We start from the raw sequence: 13331 nt of genomic DNA, 5'->3' as shown, positions 1-13331 counted from the left end.
ATTTGGGGGTCGAGGCCCTGAGGATCCGGCGTGCGGCTAACAGCGGCCGGATTTTGGAGATCCCGGGTCCGGACGGCTCCGCTAGGGCCGATTTCTTAGCGGCTAAGCTGCGGGAGGTGTTGGGTGACAGACCGCTGGTTACGCGCCCTATCGCCAGGGGTGAGCTCCGGCTAATCGGTTTGGACGACTCGGTGACCACCGGCGAAGTAACCGAGGTCGTGGCGGATGGGGCGGCTGTGAGGTGTCGGACGTTCGGACGGGCCCCATTAGATCAATGTATAATGGTATGAGGTCGGTCTAGGTGCAATGTCCCCTGGTCGCTGCACTAAAGTTGGCGGGAATGGGGAGTGTCAGGGTGGGATGGGTCTCCGCACGGGTCGTACTACTTAAAACGAGACCCATTCAGTGTTTTAAATGTTGGGGTTACGGTCACGTGCGAGACGCGTGTCGAGCAAGCCGGAGAGGGGCGATGCGTGCTTCAACTGCGGGCGACCGGGGCATGTTGCACGTAAGTGTGGGTTGCCGTCCTGGTGCGTGGTGTGCGCGGAGGATGGCCGTGACGGGAACCACCGTCTCGGCTCCTCCGGGTGCGCCGCGCGCGGGGACGGGGGAGGGCGGCGCCGGCTCGGGGGGCCGTTCGGCCTGGCCAGCCATAACTGTGTGGTTCCTGCAGGGGAATGTAAATTATTCCTTGCCGGCGCAGGATCTGCTGGTCCAGAAGGCGGCCCATCTCGGCGCCGCCCTCTGCTTCGTCTCCGAGCCGCGGGTCGTTCCCGCCTCCCAGCATTGGCTGGGCAGCGGGAGCGGCCGCGCCGGAGGCCGGGGGCGTTGCCTGGCGGGTGCCGTCTGGTCGACCGGGGCCGGGACTTCGTAGTTGCGGACTACGGCGACTTCTGCGCCGCCTGCGCGTATTTTCCGCCGCGGGGGGATCGCGGCTTTCCTCGGTCGGCTGGACGGGCTGCGCTGTGCGCTCTCCGGCCTTCGGGGGCGCATGGTTCTCCTATGCGGGGATTTCAACGCCAGGTCCTGGCTTTGGGATCCCCGCCGGGAGAACCGTCGAGGGGAGGTCTTCTCGGAGTGGGCCGCCGAGATGGACCTCCGCCTCCTCAATTTGGGTGGTGTCAGCACCTGCGTGCGGCCGCAGGGAGTGTCCGTGGTCGACTTGTCCTGGGTCTCTCCCGGATTGGCAGATAGAGTGACGGGGTGGTCGGTGTTGGATGGAGTGGAGACTCTCTCCGACCACCTCTACATTAAGTTTGGCATTTTGCCATTCGGGTCGTCCGGGGGGGTGGAGGGGGTCACAGCGGGGTTTATCCCCGCTGGGATTTTTCAAAGCTCCGCCCGGACGAGCTGACCGCTTCATTGGAGGAGCGGTATGCCTTTGGCCCGGGGGAGGCCCAGGCGGCCACTGCTGAGGGTCTGGCGGGTTGGGTCTCGCAGGCCATGGCTCGTGCCTGCGACGACTCGGCCTCCAGGTCCCGGCTTTGTAGGGGTGGTGGTGGTAGGCGCGCTTCCTCCGTCTACTGGTGGACGGAGGAAATCGCTGGATTGCGTCGGGCCTGTTTATGAGCCCGACGTGGTTTTACTAGGTGTAAACGTCGGGTTGCACGTGTGTACTGTGAGTGTTGTGCTGTCTTTCGCCTAGCCAAGCGGGACCTTCGCAAGGCTATTATAGCCGCGAAGATCCGCGCTTGGGAGGATCTGGTTCGGTCGGTTGAGGAGGATCCATGGTGTCTGCCGTATAAGCTCGTGTTGAAACGGCTTAGACGGTCGTCGCCAGCTCTCACGGAGACTCTCGGAGAGGATGAGCTAGCAGAGATGCTAGATTCCCTCTTTCCGCGGCCTCCCGAACGGGATTGGGTCGAGCCTCGTGGGGAGTTTGTGTGGGATCCCTCTTAGGCGTGCGACGAGGGAGAGGTGCTCGAGGCCGTTTTGGGGAAGGCCAGGGCCGGCAATCCGGCCCCCGGTCCAGATGGAGTCCCAGCCGGAATTTGGCGGAAGGCGCCCATGGCCTTTATAAAGATAATCATGAGGCTCTTCAACAAGTGTCTCATGGAAGGTGTTTTTCCCTCCGAGTGGAGGCGCGCGAGGCTCGTCCTAATCCCCAAGGGTGGTGCGGAACCGGCCGGGCCGCTCCGAACCCGCCCCATCTGCCTCAATGAGATCGGTATGATCTTTGACAGGGTGCTAGTGGGGCGGGTGGAACGTTGGATGGCGGATCATCTGTCGGCCTCCCTGTCCGATTCCCAGTACGGGTTTCGGGCGGGTAGGTCGATGGTGACGCCCTCCTTCGGGTCCGCGATTTTGTGTCACGTGCTGTGCAGGGCGGGAGTGCGGCCGTGGCGGTCGGGTTGGGCGTGGTGAACGCGTTCAACTCGGTGCCGCGGTCGCACATTATGCATGCGTTGTGGGAAAAGGGTCTCCCCCTCTACCTCCGGCGCGTGGTGGGGTCCTACCTATCCGAGAGGACGGTGGAATTCCCTGTCCGCGGCGGTGGTGTGAGGGCTCGTGATGTGGTGACGGGTGTCCCCCAGGGTTCTATCCTGGGCCCCCTCCTCTGGAATGTGGTATATGACCGCGTACTCAACGCTCGTCTCGAACCTGGGTGCGAGGTCATTTGCTACGCGGACGACACCTTGGTCCTGGCTGCGGGCCCCTCCATGGAATGGGCTTCGGTCCGTGCCACCTTTCAGGTGACATTCACGGTGGGGTGTATCACTAGCCTGGGACACAGTGTGTTGGCGGGTAAGACGGTGGCGGCCATGTTCCACGGGAGGAGGGCCCGGAGGCGGGCTGCTCCGGTGGAGGTGTATGTTCGTGTGGGGGATGATCATGTGGTGGTTGGTGATCGTATGAGGTATCTCGGAGTGATCCTGGATAGTCGCATGTCTTTCAGGTTTCACTTCGAGTATGTGCGGACGAAGGTCGCGATGGTCGCGAGGGCCCTGGGTAGGCTGATGCCCAATTTGCGAGGCCCCGGGGAGGCCCCGCATCGGTTGTATGCAACCGTAATAATGTCCGTGGTTCTCTACGGGACGCCGGTTTGAGTTGAAGCCTTTGTTGCAACTCAGCGAGCCCAGGTGGACCTGAGGTGCATCCAACGCCAAATCGCGTTGAGGGTGGTGTCCGGGTACAGAACGGTGTCATACGTGGCTGCGACCCTCCTGGCTCGGATGCCGCCTGTTGACATCCTGGCGGCGTCCCGTCGCCGGATGTACGAGAGGGCTCGCGACCTTCGTTCGTACGGGTTGTGGACGTCCGAGGTGGTCGCGGAGGCCCGGGCTGCGGAGGAGCTGCTGATCCGCCGGCAATAGCTTCTGCAGCTACGGGCCCCGGGACTGCCGAGTATTCCTGTGCGTGAAGCGATCCTGCCAGAGTTTAATCTCTGGCTGGATCGTCCGAATTGTGGCGGCCTGACCTTCCATGTTACGCAGTTGCTGACGGGCCACGGGGTATTCGCGGAGTTCTTAAACAAGATCGGGAAGTCCATCTCCGCAGTGCCTTCACTGCGGAGACGCGCGTGACGACGCGCAGCACACCCTGCAGCACTGCGTGGCATGGCGGGTGCAGCGCGAGGAGTTGGTGGGGGTGGTGGGCGGGGATCTGTCCCTGCCTGCGGTCGTGCGGGGGAGCCTCCGCTCTCGTCGGGCCTGGTCGGCCGTGACGAGATTCGCCGCGGTCGTGCTGGGTTCGAAGGAGAACGCAGAGAGGGCTCGCGAGAGGGCCGCCGACCGCTAGGTCGTGGGCTCTTCCCTCTCTTCCTCCTCCCAATCGGGGGACAGGAGTTGGTCCGCTCCCTCCCCCGGCTCCGCGCCTTTGTCTTCGTTTTCTTCGTCGTCGTCGTTGTCCGGGGTGTCGGGTCCGTCGTCCTCGTCGTCGTTGTCGTCGTCGTTGTCACCGTCGTCGGTCGTCCGTCTCGTCATCTTCGTCGTCTTCGTCGTCGTCGCGGTTGTCGTTGTCATCGTCGCTGTCCTCGGGGAGGGGGGGTTCTTCGGGTCCGGATGATGGTGATCATCATCATCATCCGTTTGACCCGGGGGGGGACGGGGGTAGGCAGGGAGAGGTGCGGCTCTCCCATCTGAGTCTGGCGTAGCGGCGCGCGTGTGTGGCGGGGAGTCCGGATGGCTAAGTGCCGTCTTGCATGGTGTTTCCCGGGCTCTCCGCACTCAGCACGCTGTGGGCCGGGGGGGTTTTAGTGGGTGCAAGCCCCACACTGGGATCATCCCCAGTACGGGCCCCAGGGTGTGCGTAAGGCATTTCCCCTCCTTAACAAAAAGAAAAAGGATAGAAGATCCTCTTGTGGTAACATGATGCCAATTATGGTAGGATGGAAGATCCTCTTGTGGTAACATGGTACCGATTATAGTCGGATGGTAAACCCTATTATGGTAAAATGGTACCACTTACGGTTGTGGATCCGCACGGATCCTATTATGATAACATGGTTGCCTATTTACATCGTATGGTACCAACTGTGGTCTTATGGTACCAACTCCTTTTCTGTGGTTCAAATTTCTTACCTATTGAATCCGTATAGTTCTTTCGACGTTTCCTAGTGTTTCCAGGTTATTTCCAGGTTCCTACTGTTTTTCTATGGTCCAGTTCGGTTGTGACCACTTATCGGTTGAATAAAAAAATTAATGATCTCCTCAGAGATCCTAACCCGCTTTATTATGGTCTTCTGAGCGATCCTGACCGTTATCTCCAGTCTCCACCGGATCCTGACCAAATTTGTTTGCTCCGCCTCCAGCTTTGCCGCACCCCTCACCCTGTTAGCACCTGACCTATTATGCTATCACCATGTATGATGATGCTAGAACCACCCGTGTAAATTATGGTATGGTCGGTCTTCGGTCTGTCATTTGTCGGTCGCCACTCTATTTTTGTTTTAGGCAAATAAGGAAAACTCTTTATTTCCGCCTACCAACTATGGTGGATTATGGCGGATCTCATAATGTCTATTATGGTCGAACTATCGTGTAACTCAATTATATATTTTTAAATATGAATATTGTTTCACAATTGTCAAAATCTTTCAATTTATTAAAGTTCTTTACTTCATGAATACCATGCGAGAAATGACCACATATGGTCCGCTATGGCCGGTAAATCGTGTGCCAGTTATGGTGAGACTCCTTCGAATTATCGAATCTTCGCTTCAAAGCTTAGCCTCTTATAGCCACACCAATAAAGGCTTTTCCAGCGTCACCGGTTGAACTCAGTATAGTCAATTACACAACCTTGTATAGTGTACGCGCCACAATAATTCTGTATTTCAGTTATGGTAAAATCTTTTTATTTCGTCCGAAGATGGGTTCACGTCGCTGAACGATGCGTCAGTGAAATAAAAGGTAATCAACTATTTGTTTTGTGAATAAAATTGAATATATATATATTTGACTATGTGAACTCAAACATCTGAATATAAGTGGAATATATAAAAGCAACTCTATTTATTAACGAAGTTCGCTCTCATTCGCGCAAATTATCCTAATTACGGTTAGCATAAATATAACTTACATTTATCGCTGCGTTCTACACCGTCGAGTAAAACACTCTTTGGCCGCTATAACTTTTCTCGGGCCCAGTCTACTCCTCTTTGTTTTCGGATTGTCGGAGACTCAACCCCTCTCGCTTCGTTCCGGTCTGTAAGTCACCTAAGTACGGATCAACAGGTAAACAGAGACCCGTCTGTAAACGCGCACAAAACTCGATCGCGTAGCTCTTGCTTGAGCTAGCAAACACGACCCTTAATCGAATCGGGCCTAGATAGAGTAACGTGCAAAACCTTTATACGGTAAGGGTAACTGATAAATCAGGCAGAGCTAGGATGTAATACTCGAATACCGTATCGCGAATGAGCAAGGTGATTGTATCGAACGCTTATTGCGTATAATATTCGCGCTGCGTAATTCTATTTATCCTCGAAGGATACTCCCGCAACGCGTCCCTTCTCGATGACGGAGAATTTACTTTAATGTCGATATTTAAACAATCAAACACTCGCGCTGTACCGTTTATAATAACGACGATGATATCTGAACATCGGGATATGACCTCTAATCTCGCACGCGACTTCCTTTGTCCCTATGACGGAGCGTCGTGACGGCACATCTGCCCTGGTCAGACAGTAGGAACAAAATCCTCGAATAATTTTCCAGACCCGATCACGAGGCAGCTTAACTCCCCTTGCCTCCTACACCCCTTGCCTACTTTCTCGCACGTGTGGTCTCCCCCACTTGACCTTTCCTTTATCCGTGTGAGCTAGTAATATCGGATTACCAGGAAAACAATCGCTTACTGCAATTCTAAAAAATGAGCCGCTCATCCTATAGCGAACATTCTATAGTCTGATGGAAAGACGTTACAAAACCGTTAAATCACAAAAATTTCTATAAATTAAATAAACAACTCACTTTCGTCTTTGACCCCACCATACTAGGTGCTGACTGTGTTACCATAATCCTCCATATATGGCGCTTTGTTCTTAGGTACATTTTCTTACTGCAGCCATATACGGCGGTACTTGCTAAGCTTATCTGAATGAGTAACTCTTTTCACTTATGGCTATTTTTAACTTTTCTAAATATAAACCTAAATATTCCTCGCCTTAATAGCAAACACGCTTTTGGGACCATTTCTTTCAATTTTAGTAACCTTACCTTATTAATCTCGGACCATCCTGAGTTTCACCATTCTAGGTGAATCATGGTTCTCATGTCTCAATACGAGTATGGTGCTACATCACTCTAAAACGACCTTCTATCGATATGTGAGGAAGGCTGTTTCTCGCTCTACACTCTATGCAAATATAATTGCTAACTACCATGAGTCATTTCACCGATATAGCGAGTTTCGACCATACGCTAATTTTATAGTATAGTGATGTTCTGACCATAACGAAATTGGTAAGTATGGTGAATTTATGACCATAACGAATTTCACTGGTATGATGACTTTACCTATTTCTTTTCAGGTCTTCGTCAGGATGTCTTTGGTTAAGATCCCCAAGGTAAGTATCTCGGTTATGATCTATAAGGTATGTACTCGATCGGTTAGGATCTGAAGGTAAGTATGGTAAGTCAGGTTGACTTTTAAGTCCTCCATAATTTGTATGTAAGGTTGTGACCGTTTATCTAATCGTTGGTCCCCTTGTGACCTATTTGGCCCCCGCTACTATGGTTAGGTTTGCTCAGTACGACACCTATATTGGTCGGACCTGCTATGGTTATTTTGCGTTTGGTTAGGTTTAGTTTTTCTGTAACCCACCCATAGTTGCGCTTCCCACCCTTGGTTCGGATTTATCTTAACCTTGTCTTTCTCTTAACTGACTAAGGCGAATTGATGGTGCCGTGGATATATATATATATAAGTATAAAATACACTCTGAGTCAATCTATAAAATCTTTACATATTCTTATTCAACACAAATTAAAATAATACTTATAATGCTTATAATGAAATTAACTTTTATATGATGCTGTCGAACTTTTTTTTCCTCGATAATCATTTTACGTCAAAATAACAAAACTTAATATCTGTCCCAGCATTTGAGATGAAACTCTTTTTATCAAACAAAACAAAATTATCTTCTAGTTCCCTCTCGTTTTTTACTCCTTCGCGCCATCCTCCTTGTCGTCGCTCGCCGGATTAGGAGCTCGCTCCTCCTTCTGCAATCGTGTCGGCTGCATTTGGCCCCCGCTCGTTTCCGTCATTTTATGAGCGGTCGTTTCCGGTTCGACGTTTTTCTCAGAGTCCTCCGTTTCTCCCGACAATGTCACGGTCGTCTCTACGCTCTTCGGTTGTTTATATTTTTGTATCTCAATTGAGATGGTCGAGTCGCTCGATTTTATGTTTGTAGCCTCGTCGTTGTTTTTATTGTCAATCATCTCTTTTGTTATCTCAATGTCGTCCTTTACCATTTGCGATTCTCCTTCTTTGATGATCGTCGATTCCGATACGGCCGTGATTGAAATTACGGGAACGCAATTATCTGACTGTTCCGCTCGAGTGCTGCTCTCTGGTTCTATTGCACTGTTGGTTTTCTTGTCTGTTTAGGTAAAAATTGTTTACCTTTGGTCCCTTTTATGCACAGTCTTTAATGATTCGTCACTTATTTTAGATCATGTTGGTGTGTGCTCTATCGTTTGGATACTTGTCATCTCTTCCTCTGCTGTCTCCTCATCTGAAGTATTGATAACATGCACCCTCTTCCTTTTGGACTGCCTGTATTTCTCCAATTCTTTCTGAGTCCAGTTTCTATATTGATTTCCTTTATTTATAGGTCTTGAAATCGTGCGTAAGTCAACGTATAGCTCGCCGCTTCTTTTACGTCTTCTTCTATTCTATTCTGTCATGCTGACGTATTCCTCGCTTTTTATTGTCTTTTCGTACTTTCTCACGCCGCTTGTTGACGGTTTACTCTCCTCCTTTATGAACGTCTCCATCTTCCACGGATGTTGTTTCATATCCGTTGTTTTGCTTACCTTCTGGTCTGATGATTGCTCGATAAGCCTTCTTAACGCTTGGTTTTCAGTTTTTACATGCGCAGTTTCACGCTTGATTTTCAACAGATTTTCCTGCATGAGTTTTTTCAGTTCTTTTTCCTCCTCAAGTTCCTCCTCCTGTTCTTTCTGGGCTTCTCTCGTCAGCTTTTCCAACTCCATGATGGAGTATTGCACGTTAGGTTCTAGCTTCTTACTCTTCTTTGCTTTGAAAGACGGTCCATGGTCCTGCTTTTGGGAACAGAATTACAATTTATACCCCCCTTTTTATAATTTATATCGCTTTGCGATGTGGTGACTATCCCTTTGTTAATGTTTATTTTTGTTTCCTTATATTCCATTTCGTCTTTACCGTCGCCATCAATATCGCCTGAATCAGTTTCGCTTATTCATGTGTATTTGTGTGTGAGGATCTTGTGTACAAAGTGTCATTTGTTATTTCGTCTTCTGGTGTGAAAAACGTATTATTGTATTCTGTTAACGCTCTATTATCCGATCTCACATATTCTATTTCTCGCGAAACTAATCTGTTATATTTATCTAAGTTTATTGTATCATCTGTATTTGCCTCTTGCAAAGATGAACTCTCGCTGCTTTGATAATAATATTCGGCTGTATTCATGTTGATTGACTCGTTGTCCGATATGTCCCCGATATTCTGAAAATATTCCTTTCTATTACTTCTATTGCCTCCGCTACTTTTGACACAGTTTGTTTTACTATTTTTATAACTTTTATTGCCCCCGCTATTTTGGGAATAATCTATTTCGCTACTTTTATCATTTCTATTGTCCCCGCTATTTTGGGAATAATCTCTCTTATCTCTATTGTTTCTATCTCTTACTACTTGTGAAATTTTTGCTAATCTTTCGTCTATTTTTTCTATGATTCCTACAGAGAAATGCATTATACATGGTAGACCTGAATTCTTGCCCATCGTCGGCTGTGAGAGTCGAGAAACTGAACGCGCGAACCGGCATCAGAGTCAAGAGATCTGATTACGCTTTGGACAAAAAAGTATTCGTTTTTCGTATAAAAATAGGTCGCACGTCGACAAGAGGCAACAGACGCAATCAAAATATCGGCAAAATACATGGTGGACTTGAATTTTTGCCCATCGTCGGCTGTGAGACGTCGAGAAATTGAACGCGCGAACCGGCATTAAAGTCGAGAGATCTGATTACGTTTTGGACAAAAAAGTATTCGTGTTTCGTATAGAAATAGGTCGCACGTCAACAAGAGGCAACAGACGCAATCAAAATGTCGGCAAAATACATGGTGGACTTGAATTTTTGTCCATCGTCGTCTGTGAGACGTCGAGAAATTAAATGCGCGGACCGGCATCAGCATCGAGAGATCTGATTACGTTTTGGACAAAAAAAGTATTCGTTTTTCGTATAAGAATAGGTTGCACGTCAACAAGAAGCAATCAAAATATCGGCAAAATATATGGTGGACTTGAATTCTTGCCCATCGTCGGCTGTGAGACATCAAAAAATTGAACGCGCGAACCGGCACCAGAGTCGAGAGATCTGATTACGTTTTGGACAAAAAGTATTCGTTTTTCGTATAAAAATAGGTCGCACGTCAATAAGAAGCAACAGACGCAATTAAAATATCGGCAAAATGCATGGTGGACTTGAATTCTTGTCCATCGTCGACTGTGAGACGTCGAGAAATTAAACGCGCCAACCGGCATCAGAGTTGAGGGATCTGATGACGCTTTGAACAAAAAGTATTCGTTTTTCGTATAAAAATAGGTCGCACGTCAACAAGAAGCAACAGACGCAATCAAAATATCGGCAGCAAATATTAGCGATGATCGCGAGGAAATATCCAAATAATTGCGGAACGCAAATAGGCGTATATGTTCAGGTTGTTTCATCCTAAGCTCCTATAGTAGAGTATCTCTTAAGTCTGGCTCCACCCCTGGATTTCAGAAACGGCTACAAATATGGAAAAATGTTTCAAACAGAAATTATATGGCTTAAAGGGGGACATAAGATAGCGATAGTGTTTTGATTACAAATAGCGCCATTTTTTAAATATTTATTGATAATTAATTTTCTTAAACAGAAATCCCAATTTTTTATTATACTGTCTTTTTCTACCAATTAATTTGAGCAACTTTTGTCTGAAGTATTTTTTAATTGCCTAATATTTTTTCAGATATTTAAGGAAAACTTTTTCAACATTTAACTTACGATATATCGCTAACTATTTTGTCGGAAGAAAAAGTGATATTAGACTTTCTCACTCTATTTACTCTATAGAATATATTGCTACAATAGTGCCCTGATTTTTTGTTAATTTGATGATTTTGAAATTTCCAAAGGCCGATAAGTTAATAAAAATTGGGACATTATTGTAGCAATATATTCTACGGACTAAATAGAATAAAAATGTCTAATATCACTTTTTCTTGCGATAAATTGCTAGCGAGATATCGTAAGTTAAATATTGAAAAAGTTTTCCTTAAATATCTTAATACTTTGCCAACCGCGCTATAGCTAACTCAACGCTTTCTACCGCGCATTTTTTCAAATTACTAAGAGAACGGTGGAAGATCTCCCCAGTCGGTCATGGAGCGACTTACTTCAAAGTAGGAAGATTTCCCCACTCGGTCGGCAAAGTATTAAGCGCCCTATGATGACGGAACGACCTATCGAGCCGATAACTTTTACGACTACGATAACGAGGCCTCCACTGTCGCCAGGACACGGTCGGTCATAACACCAGTCGAGTACCTGATTTCGATATTACGATTGCAACGGCCACAGTTTGAGTGTCTCGGAGTTATTCGTCGGAATAACTTTTTTGATCTGGAAATGTGCGACGTTGCAGAGTTCGTTACTTGTTACACGACTTTACATATACATTGAAAACAAATGAATAAAGATAAATATACAACAGCCCAAATTAGTTGAGTTTACTTTCTGTGTACAATGTATTCCATATGTCTCGTCCTAACGCCACGTACTATCGTCGTCGCCCAAATATTCGTTGTGTGGCGGCGTGATCGGTTTATACCGTGAAGTTAAATTAACGATATCCGCAATGCTAAGAGGTGGCATGTCTAGAACAATTTCTCTGTTCGTTCCACTACGCGTTTGATCGATACCACCGCCGCCGTCACCATCACCATCCTGTTCACCGTCGCTGTTAGAAATTCGGAGGTAAAATTCGCGCTCTGATACACCGATACGTTGCAAGTAAATTCTCATGCGCTCGAGTTTTACGAATTCGCGTTTGAAGCTAGCAAAGTCGCCAGGTACCCAGTATTTGAACGTATCCATGGCCGCGCTGCTGTGCGAAATATCATCGACGTTGTCCATCGAGTCCGTCAGAAAGCGACCGGCCAAAGTGGCCGAAGACGCACGATTCGTCACATATCCGAAAAAGACAGCGGTGCATCGCCATCGAAACGCATCGTCCAAATTGTCCAATCGATTCGTTGTAAACACGCTGAACACGTCGTAGTTATCCGTACCGTCGTTGGGCTCTAGTATCGTGAGAAACTGCGTGGGCAAGCTGTAATCGCCGCTGCTGATAGGCGGTGCGCCACTGCTACCGCTGCGATTCATCACCAAGCCATCCACTTCATCCATGAGCAAAGCAACATTGCGGACGATTACGTGAACCAAAGCGCGCATACGTTCGAACAGGATGCGCAAGTTCTTTTCCGTTTCGGATCGATATGAGGAGAGAAGATTCTCAGCGTTCACGAACGCCAAGTTGATTCGCAATGTTTGCGCGACCGCGCGTGCAGCCGCGGTCATGCCCGTACCCGGAAGACCGCACAAAATCAAGTTGGCGCCGGTCTTTATACGAGGTTTGTGCCCGTATATTGAATTGTTGGTGTCGCGAAGGTTGTGTTTCGCATTGGATGCGCTACTGTCAAAATCAAAGTATGCATTCACGATGAGACGATGTTGTTTCTCGTATTCCGGCAAGTCGTCGAGAGAAACTGAGAGACTTTCATACGGAATGTATTCATACAGTCCACGTGTATCCGTACGCGGATCCACGTCACCGCCGCCGCTGTCACCTATGTCGACGTTGTTGCAAGCATTTTCTAACCGGCATCGCGCGGTGGCCAAGTCGCGTTCCAGATTTCGCACGCCGCTCATAGATATGGCGAGATCGCCAAATCCGCTCAGTTGCGTCGAACGCAACAAGAGCGCCTGCATAGTTCGCGCTACCGTTTCGCGCCTCAGAAACATACGGTCGCTCGCCTGCAAACGGTCCTCATACAGGTCCAAAAATCATGCTAATTTGACACCAAGGCGAACGTGGCCGTCCGCTGCCGCTCCGTTGTTGTTACTCTCGAGACGCTCGATCTTTACAGCTTCGTCGTTATACTCTCGAACGAAACGCTGCAAGTCGCGCGTGTACTCTCGATCGCGTTGCATATTCGTTGTTAAACGTATCGTCGTCGCCATTTTGATACTTAATATCGATCGTTGCTCAAATTGCACGCGCGTGGCACTGACTCGTCTCGGTAGATTCATTTTTTTTCGTCGATCACTGCACGAAACGTAAGATGGTGGATTTTATGTTGAACCAGAGAACCGAACGCACGACTAAGCATTCACCGGATAAGTATCCGAGTTCGGCGTCTGATTTCGGCGTTCCATGCATCCTATTTTTCGTATTATACGTTCACCAAGATACGTCTACGCGTACGAAAAATAAGATCCATAAAACGAATCACGATTGATTCTTATTTCGAAACCGTGAGCGTCCTACACATATATTACAGGACGATCATCGAACTCGGTGCTCAAGGTCTGCACACCTTCGATTATGAAAAAAATATGACGCGTA

This window comes from Harpegnathos saltator, unplaced genomic scaffold (assembly GCF_003227715.2).
Source record: "Harpegnathos saltator strain DR-91 unplaced genomic scaffold, Hsal_v8.6 scaffold52, whole genome shotgun sequence".
NCBI classification, from domain to species: Eukaryota; Metazoa; Arthropoda; class Insecta; order Hymenoptera; family Formicidae; genus Harpegnathos; species Harpegnathos saltator.
This window is presented reverse-complemented; position numbering follows the sequence as displayed.